Here is a 10,280-nt window from a genome sequence, read left to right as displayed (position 1 = left end):
TGTAGGTGAAAAGACATTAAATTTCCTGGAAAGACACCAATTTTTGCCATAATTAGTCCCACAGAGCAAGGCAGAGAATAAGAGAGGACATTTTATATGCAGTTATCACAGTCTGATTTTTGAGTTTGATCCTCTTCCTTTCCACATTCTTTCCACATCAAAAATCCCAATGTCTCTTCCTTCTTTTTTCACATTGTTGCTCTGCTCACACCCCTCTTTCTCCATCTTTTCTGTGGCTTTCTCCCTGAGGTGAATAATCATTGGGATTGTAGACAGTGGAATTGACTTTGAATCTTTAAGCAGTAGAGCCTCGCCTTTACTTTTGCCAGACCTTCTCTTTCTGTAATGAATAAAAACATACAGTAGTGCCTTAGACAGGTTTGTTCAATAAATAAATAAATATATAAATAAATGTTAGAATAACACTGGATTTCATCTGTCTTTTCTCAGGACAACATGTTGTCACATGTTTTAAATGTTATCCTTTATAATATTTCTTTGCCAAAGCAATGGTACAGAATAGTTTTTATGTTCCCCTTTTTTGTGGATTGATTAATTGTTCTGTATTTCATAATTGTTTACTGTTCAAATTCTGCTAAAAAGCCCATTTAATTTGTTTTTGTTTTGTTTTCATGACAATAACAACAATAATAATAATAATAAAAGATTTCACCCGTATATGCAGACATTGACTTTTAACATAGCAAGGCAAGTAAAGTAAAGCTTATCATAAATATCCAAGATATGTTTGCTGTTGCAAAAGCTCAAATTGTCTTGCAGACAGTCCTCTTCAATAGGTCTAAAGAGTTTATGAATTTGTTGGTGCTGTCTGAATGGCTCTTATATGAGCTCTCTGCCACCTGCTGGTGCGTCACTGACACGCTAGCCAATCACGCTCAGGCGCCAGGAGAAACCTTCCTCTCGTGCGCTTCTGGAGATTCCAGTGGTCTAGCAATCAATGACCAGGGCGACACGGGGAACCGACACGAAAAAATCCGGACGGAAACAGACGATCGAGGACAAGCCGTGCATTTCTGGAGAGGAACAACACGCTTTTAGTGGATCTACCAAAAGAAAAAAAAAGGACTGACAAGAACAAGTTATTTTCTCTGAGCATCTTTACCTTTCAATGAACTCTAGCTTGTAAGGTAAGCAGTGTTAATAATGTCAAGATTTACGTTAAATTAATAGCGTAAACAATAATAAATAATACTTTGCATGCACAGTAAAGCTGTTTTACAGTTAAAAAAATGTTTCTGTGAAAATATATTTGTGCAGATTGGTTAATGTCATTGTTAGAATGTGTTTCTGGAACTGATTGAACTTATTTTATTAATTAAATATAAGTTTCCTTATTATGTTTGTTGCGATGGTAGCGGTTTTTTAATCAATAAGCTTTTCAGCAGATATAACTATTTTGTTGATTAAGCTTTCTAAAATGTTTCGATGGAAAATTACACAAATCATATATTGCCCCGTGTTTGCTATCGGCTGTTTGGAATCGATTCGCGATTCGCGAATGAATCTTTTGAGTGGGTTCTTTTAACGACTCGGAAAAAAAGGTTCGCAAAACGGTCCGAGTCACATGGACGGCTCACTGAATCGTTTGGAGCGGTTTGTCACTGACAGGGTACTTTACTGAACACGGAGAGCAAACTGACCGCTGAATAAAGTGTATACTTGCATACAGTCAGTTGAAATCTAACCTTGAAACGCAAACTATAGAATGGAAGCGATGAAGAAGCAACGGCGTTTATTAAGTTCAACACCTGCACGTGCAGCTTGTCAACGACTGCAGGTAAATACGTTTTCCAAAAGAAATAATATCAAAACATTTTCAATACACGAAATCACTTAGAGAAGCAAATGAATTTTGCATAACCTTTTAATATGATATTTTTGAAATACCTTGCTGCTTTATCAAACTAAACGAATATACAGTAGTAGGTAGCATACCCCAGGTATGCCAAAGTATAATATTGGCAAATTATGTATATAACTGTACCATGGTAGGCTACCCTGTGTGCTTTATATAGCCTATATACATTTATAAAAATATGAAGTAGCTTCTATCTTACGTTTGCACATTTAACCTTTTCCGTGGAGTATTTGGTATGTTTGCTAGGAATTTTTTTTTTTTTGCCCAGCACTGTATTGAACCATTTACAGGCTGCATCATGGTTAACGCACGACGATTTTCTCAGTGTTTTAAAGCGTTTAAAGTATGTAGATGTTTAATTACTTAACCATTTTGCGAGCTTTATTTTCGTTTGCCTTGTTATTGGTGAGCAGATCACGGTCAACTGTGTGCTGATGAACCGTCTCGCGGGGGAGAAATGATGAGTGATGTGTTCTAATAACCCGCGTGCCAGACGTGCTCATCCGCAGATATTTTGTTTGTTTCGGGAAATCCGAAAGCGTGAAATGGTGAAATAAAATAGCTCTGAAACATCCCTTAAATGCTGTGAAACTTCGCTCGCGCCTTTGCACACAGGGTCGGAAGCTTTAGAAGACGAAACTGATGGAAACGGAGGGCGGGGGAGTAGTGAAGGAATGTGCTGACATTAATGATATGTCAATCAATGTATTCTCCCTTTAGAATAGGGAACAGTCAGTCTGCACTATCAACAAGTATGTGCCATGCATAACAGATAAGGTTTAAATATTGAAACCTGGCATGGCATAGGCTGGCATGTTGTCACACTCTATGGTTGTAAATAGCCTAAAACAGGCCTAATGACTTTGATCTAAATGTACAAATGATAGCAATTTTTGTAGCACAACACTCTGCAAAATGTAAAATACACAAACATTAAGACATTTTTGCATGCATAATTTGTAATTAGTTGTGTGGAATTACACCATATAAAACATACATGAATTTACCGCAGTAAAAAATATGGACATTTCTGAAAAATTCCCAGTGTGACAACTAGCCCTGGTTACATATATAATAGATTCCTGATATTATTCATAAGGCAATCACTTTTGACACTGTTTTACAGTAGAGCCTCTTATTAAATAATGCAAGGGTCAATAACCAAAGTGCACAAAATGTTTTATGCATTTTGATTTGGCTAGTGCTTTTAACTCACAGGTGTCCACAGACAGACAGCATGCTCATGTCAAATAGAGATGAGCAGCTCATGTTTAATGTATTGGGTCTTATCTGTGCTATTCGCCCCTTAATAGTGTGGAAACGGCAGCAAAGAACATGGTGTCCATTCCTGTCTTTGGAAAAAAGAGTTTCAGATTGTGTGTGTCTATGTCTGCACGAGAGAATTTGCCAGGATCAGATTAAAGGACGGAGGGAAGAGAGATGTGGTGGAGTGCACCATGTCCTTATATGAAAGGATTTAAAACACCTTCTGAAGAAGTGAAGTGATCCCTGAAAATTTAGGCTGACCTGTCTTTCTTACAAAGTCCATTTTCTTCATTCTTTCCCATTCACTGTACTTTCCCTGTCTCTCCTCACTCACATACCTCCACACATGCACACACATACTCTTCCGTCTCACTTTCTCTCTCATAACACATATGGTGCACAACACGCTTTCACAGCCTCATGAGTCATTGTGTTAGATGTGGCTAACATGCTCAAACAAAAAAATAACTTCTCCATCTGTTGGTTGGTTGGTCAGTAAGACCAACTGTCCATCAGTCTGTCTGTCTGTCTGTCTTTATATACTTCTGAAACACAGTTAGATGTAACACAGGAAGAACAAACATACAGTACACATCCACAAAGTACCCACCTGTCTTTCCTCCTGTCAGTCATACCTCATTAAAGGCAGGGTAGGTAAAAAAATGTATAAACAACTTTTTTTCCAAATTTGTTTAAACTTTATTTATATATCAATACATAATTAAAATGTAAGTACTCTGAAAAAGAAAGTATAAAAATCGAGTGTCTGTAGACCTCTCACGACTGTTTTAAAGACCGCTCATTATTTCCATTCACTCCACCCCCTCCCTTCTGGGCTCCTATAGATTATTTATCGTCTCTACTACGGCTCGCTAAGTAATGTTATGTTAGCTATATTACGCAGCTACGTGTGCTAATGACACATGCTTCATGAAAAAAATATGTATGATCAAAATACAAAAAGAAAGATTTACCTGTCCAGCAGAAATAAAGCCATCAAGGAGTCACTTTTCAGCCCCTTGAGTTCCCTCAGTTCTCGCCATCGCTGGAAAGCCACGCCGATATTAACTCGCGTTTTATTTCTTTGTTTATCCAAAGACTTTTTGTTCATTGCCTTTTCTTGTACTGTTACTGTCTTCCTTTTTTTGCCTGGTTTGCCTTCACTAACTGCATAGGTCGGTACTGTGAATTTTGCTTGCTGTTTCTCTGCCATTGTTTTGGTATTCCTAGGATCCGTGCCTGTTGAATTCCTCAAATCAAACGTGCACGCGCAAGTGGGCAGGTCATGTGTGGCAAAAGGGTGGTTGCCATGGTTGCGAGAGAGTGACAGTCGCCTAAGCCAATCCTATGTTTCGTCCCGAAATGGAAATAATGAGCTGTGTTTAATACAGATTAAACGGTCTAGAATCACTCGATTTTTATACTCTTTTTATCAGAGTACTTACATTTTAATTATGCATTGATATATATAGAAAGTTTAAACAAATATGGAAGAAAGTTGTTTATACATTTATTACCTACCCTGCCTTTAACTTATCATTAGGCAAACATCATTTTAAAATGATTTTGCAATGTGTGTGGTTCAGTAGTCTGCCAAGGCTATTAAAAGATACATCTTTAAAGAACATCACACAAGAACAACACTGTCAGTGCTAGGCATCCAGATTTGTTTTTAAAATTTGTCTAGAGGGAAGTGAAAATAGTCAGCTCCACAGTGCTAAAAGTTTTTTAAATACACTGAAAATAATTATAAATGCAAAACTTTTGTTTTTGCCCGTTTTTCATTAGGGGGGGTGGAAAAATCGATACAGTATAGTATCACGATATGTACCGCGGCAATACTGTATCGATACATGAAGCCAAATATCGATCTTTTAGTATACCATTTGGTAGAATAATAAAATCAATTTCTTGATGATCCACTAGATGATTGTTGATTTTGTTTTTTTGGTGAGGTCAGCTGGGTCACCTTCAGTATGCAGTAAGTTAGTAAAATAAAGATGACAGCATCGTTGAAAGTTATCAGCCAGAGGCAACATAATTCACTAATGTACTTCCATTTTAAGTCCATACATCCAATTTAAACACAGAAGGGGCTTTCTTCTGCATTTAAATTGGATTTATGGACTTCAGATTTGTAAACGAGGAGGGGATGTAAGTAGGGATGCACCGAATTTTCAGCATCCAACAAATTATCAAAGAGAAAAATGCCTGAAAATGTGAGCAAAAAAGATAGACTACATATAATAATAATAATATGTATGGCGCACCGTGCCCCGCCCGGTAGTGTTCAGTGCGCATGTTTCACTTTCCTCTTCATTGCACGGTTTGGCGCTCCGCTCAATATTACGATCTATGAATGTGTGTTCCGCTCGACTACCACTCATGCTAACTGGAAAAACAAGTCCACTCAAATAAAATGAAAATGTATATGCTGTATACTTGCTACTGTTTGCAGTAGCGCTACTGTGCTGTAACATGGTGTACAGCTGTACTGGGCAATTGTTGTAAAATGATGCTACCTTCAGTGATGCTATGGTATGCTCTGACAATAATAGTTTTTAGGACTGTGATTATTTGGATAATTAGTCCAAAAAAAAAAAAAAAAAAAAAAAAATTATATATACAACCCGAATTCCGGAAAAGTTGGGACGTTTTTTAAATTTTAATAAAATGAAAACTAAAGGAATTTCAAATCACATGAGCCAATATTTTATTCACAATAGAACATAGATAACGTAGCAAATGTTTAAACTGAGAAATTTTACACTTTTATCCACTTAATTAGCTCATTTAAAATTTAATGCCTGCTACAGGTCTCAAAAAAGTTGGCACGGGGCAACAAATGGCTAAAAAAGCAAGCAGTTTTGAAAAGATTCAGCTGGGAGAACATCTAGTGATTAATTAAGTTAATTGATATCAGGTCTGTAACATGATTAGCTATAAAAGCTTTGTCTTAGAGTAGCAGAGGCTCTCAGAAGTAAAGATGGGCAGAGGCTCTCCAATCTGTGAAAGACTGCGTAAAAAAATTGTGGAAAACTTTAAAAACAATGTTCCTCAACGTCAAATTGCAAAGGCTTGGCAAATCTCATCATCTACAGTGCAAAACATCATCAAAAGATTCAGAGAAACTGGAGAAATCTCTGTGCGTAAGGGACAAGGCCGGAGACCTTTATTGGATGCCTGTGGTCTTCAGGCTCTCAGACGACACTGCATCACTCATCGGCATGATTGTGTCAATGACATTACTAAATGAGCCCAGGAATACTTTCAGAAACCACTGTCGGTAAACACAATCCGCCGTGCCATCAGCAGATGCCAACTAAAGCTCTATCATGCAAAAAGGAAGCCATATGTGAACATGGTCCAGAAGCGCCGTCGTGTCCTGTGGGCCAAGGCTCATTTAAAATGGACTATTTCAAAGTGGAATAGTGTTTTATGGTCAGACGAGTCCAAATTTGACATTCTTGTTGGAAATCACGGACGCCGTGTCCTCCGGGCTAAAGAGGAGGGAGACCTTCCAGCATGTTATCAGCGTTCAGTTCAAAAGCCAGCATCTCTGATGGTATGGGGGTGCATAAGTGCATACGGTATGGGCAGCTTGCATGTTTTGGAAGGCTCTGTGAATGCTGAAAGGTATATAAAGGTTTTAGAGCAACATATGCTTCCCTCCAAACAACGTCTATTTCAGGGAAGGCCTTGTTTATTTCAGCAGGACAATGCAAAACCACATACTGCAGCTATAACAACAGCATGGCTTCGTCATAGAAGAGTCCGGGTGCTAACCTGGCCTGCCTGCAGTCCAGATCTTTCACCTATAGAGAACATTTGGCGCATCATTAAACGAAAAATACGTCAAAGACGACCACGAACTCTTCAGCAGCTGGAAATCTATATAAGGCAAGAATGGGACCAAATTCCAACAGCAAAACTCCAGCAACTCATAGCCTCAATGCCCAGACGTCTTCAAACTGTTTTGAAAAGAAAAGGAGATGCTACACCATGGTAAACATGCCCCGTCCCAACTATTTTGAGACCTGTAGCAGAAATCAAAATTGAAATGAGCTCATTTTGTGCATAAAATTGTAAACTTTCTCAGTTTAAACATTTGCTATGTTATCTATGTTCTATTGTGAATAAAATATTGGCTCATGTGATTTGAAAGTCTTTTAGTTTTCATTTTATTAAAATTTAAAACACGTCCCAACTTTTCCGGAATTCGGGTTGTGTATATATATATATATATATATATATATATATATATATATATACAAAAACTTGTCTCAGATTCTGTTACATTGAAGTGAATAAAACTGAAAACCAGTCAGTATCTGGAGTGACCACCGTTTGCCTCATGCAGTGCAACACTTCTCCTTTTTTGCATAGCGTTGATCAGGTTGTTGATTGTGGCCTGTGGAATGTTGGTCCACTCCTCTTCAATGGCTGTGCGGAGTTTCTTGATATTGGCAGTATATTGAAACGATGTTGTATACACCGATCCAGATCATCCCAAACATGCTCAATGGGTGACATGTCCGGAGAGTATGCTAGCCATGCAAGAACTAGGATGAATTGTGTACAGATCCTTGCAACATGGGGCCATGCATTATCATGCTGCAACATGAGGTGATGGTCGTGGATGAATGGCACAACAATGGACCTCAGGATCTTGTCACGGTATCTGTGCATTCAAAATGCCATCAATAAAATGCACCTGTGTTCATTGTGCATAACATACGCCTGCCCATATTATAACCCCACTGCCACCATCGGCCACTTGATCCACAACATTGACATCAGCAAACCGCCCAAACAACGCCATACACGCTGTCTGCCATCTGCCCTGTACAGTGAAAACCGGGATTCATCCGTGAAGAGGACACCTCTCCAAAGTGCCAGACACTGTCGAATGTAAGCATTTGCCCACTCAAGTTGGTTTGAGAGTCGGTCAAGTCGATTGTTGCAGCAGCTGTCCGGGTGGCTGGTCTCATATGATCTTGGAGGTCTGGGGCCAGTTGGATGTACTGCCAAATTCTCTGAAACTCCTTTAAAGATGGCTTATGGTACAGAAATGAACATTAAATTCACAGGGGATAGATCTGGTGGACATTCCTGCAGTCAGCATGCCAATTGCACGCTTCCTCAAAACTTGGGACATCTGTGGCATTGTGCTGTGTGATAAAACTGCACATTTTAGAGTGGCCTTTTATTGTGGCCAGCCTAAGCCACACCTGCGCAAATAAGCATCTTGATATGCCACACCTGTGTGGTGGATGGATTATCTCGGCAAAGGAGAAGTGCTCACTAACACAGATTTAGACAGATTTGTGAACAATATTTGAGAGAAATAGGCCCTTTGTGTACATATAAAAAGTCTTAGATCTTTGAGTTCAGCTCATGAAATATGGGGGCAAGAACAAAAGTGTTGCGTTTATAATTTTGTTCAGTGTAGATCTAAATATTGTTAATAAGCTTAACGTGTTAATTGAATGGTTTTGTAAGTCGAATTACATTGCCCTTTGTTAAAGTCTTCAGGCGGAATTAAGTACATTAGTGAATTAAACCAATCAAGGTGTGACAAGGCCAGACAGGGTCTGCACTGGTGTGCAATAAATCAAAAGTGCACACATTTCATTGGTATTCCATTGTAGCAGTGCTTGTTTGGCCTGTCTTGGCTCATGTAGTCTTCTCAGACCTCCCTAATGTCAAATGGCTGAATGTGGTGCCTCAAGCAAACACTGACGTGCTGGACTGCATGTCCTCACCTTGGAATGTGATTAGATGTCTGTCATGCTATAAAGACATTTCCAAGAATACAGTGATAATTATGTTCATATTACAAAACCTTGTGTTTGGCAGAATTATGGAAATAAACAAACATGCTAGATCTATCTATATGTTGCCTCTGGCTATTAATATCTGTACTGATATCTAGCCTGAAGGCTATATGAAAACTTAGGTTGGTTTGCAGTCTATCACTCACTGCAGCACCTGGTGTGCTTTCATGGTCAGATCCCTCTGAAAATATCCAAAGCATATGGACCATGGGCTTGGACAGACTTACCTTTGATTTGGATTTAGTTATTACCTTGCAGTTCTAACTTGTTTGGAGATGTGTATTGTTACATAACTTCTGAGTACCATTTAATATTAGTGTTTCTTTTTATCATATTTAGTAGTGGATCATTGCACATGGAAACAAACACATTCATATGAAGCCTAATTATTTTCTTTTTAGCTTCCTCATGTAAGCAATACCCCAGAATATGCTGGATTTCACTTCTTTAAAAGCCTTTAAGACTGCTCATTCATGGGAGACCAGTTGTCTTTGATGTACTAGTTAAATTTAGTCATCTGAGATCAAATCATCTCTGTTTTGCATTGCCCGAGATAACTTGGTTGAATGTCATTAAACAGTGGTGTAATGTACAAAACCGAAGTCATTATATGCTCAGGAGGTTTTAAATATACTCCACCCGTGTCACAAATTTAATACTATTTTTATTTTTACTCAAAAATTTAGTTCACACACTAAGGAAGTTGAGTTTTCATTGTCTAAAATTCTCCTGTTTAATGAGTTTGGATTTACACATTGAATGGTGAACCCAGTTATACTAATGTGTAGCTTATAGCGGCACTCAGGCAGTAACTCTGACACAATTCCCTATTGGCACTCTGGATTGCTGGTTCATAATCCCTATTTTAAAGTGTTCTTCTGAGAAATGTAATCCAGATATGATTCAGGAGTATATACCTAAGCTGATTTACTTATAATAGAAGTGGATGTGGACTCTGAATTTATAGTTAGCATGATAAAATATAGGCTGTGATTTAATTTAAAGTCTATTTACAGTAAATTCATCATTGAAGGACAACAGAAAAGCAAAGTGGCATCAAAATTCAGCTGTAGTGTTATTAAATCTCTTGAGGTTTTCAAACACAAGTGGTCACACTAACACAAAAACAATCAATCAGGGTTGTCAATCAAGCTGATTCTGTAGACACAATGATTGACCACCCTGAGGGCTTGTTGTTTGCAGAGGGCTTCCTTTAGTCTGTAATTTAGGTTTACACAATATCTGTATTTTTTATAGTATCTAGAGTTCACGTCACGTTTTACAACATTGATCAACTT

The 10,280-nt window shown here is 38.2% G+C and overlaps 1 protein-coding gene across 3 annotated transcripts in view; it reads left to right on the top strand.

The window, feature by feature from the left end:
• Nucleotides 1–925: 925 nt before the first annotated feature.
• The window catches only part of LOC132111449 (muscarinic acetylcholine receptor M1-like), a 94,630-nt gene continuing 85,275 nt past the window's right edge, over nt 926–10,280 (top strand). The window contains exon 1 of one of the 3 annotated variants that reach the window (XM_059518749.1): nt 926–1,143. The gene's annotated coding sequence lies outside the window, so the exon portion shown is untranslated. Of the gene's footprint in view, nt 1,149–1,619; nt 1,799–10,280 lie in introns of those variants that run through there. The other 2 variants (XM_059518747.1, XM_059518748.1) reach the window with 2 other exon arrangements.

The sequence above is a fragment of the Carassius carassius genome, chromosome 31, assembly GCF_963082965.1.
Source record: "Carassius carassius chromosome 31, fCarCar2.1, whole genome shotgun sequence".
In the NCBI taxonomy this organism is placed as follows: domain Eukaryota; kingdom Metazoa; phylum Chordata; class Actinopteri; order Cypriniformes; family Cyprinidae; genus Carassius; species Carassius carassius.
The sequence above is the reverse complement of the archived record's forward strand: the minus strand, read 5'-3'. Positions and strand labels throughout refer to the sequence as shown.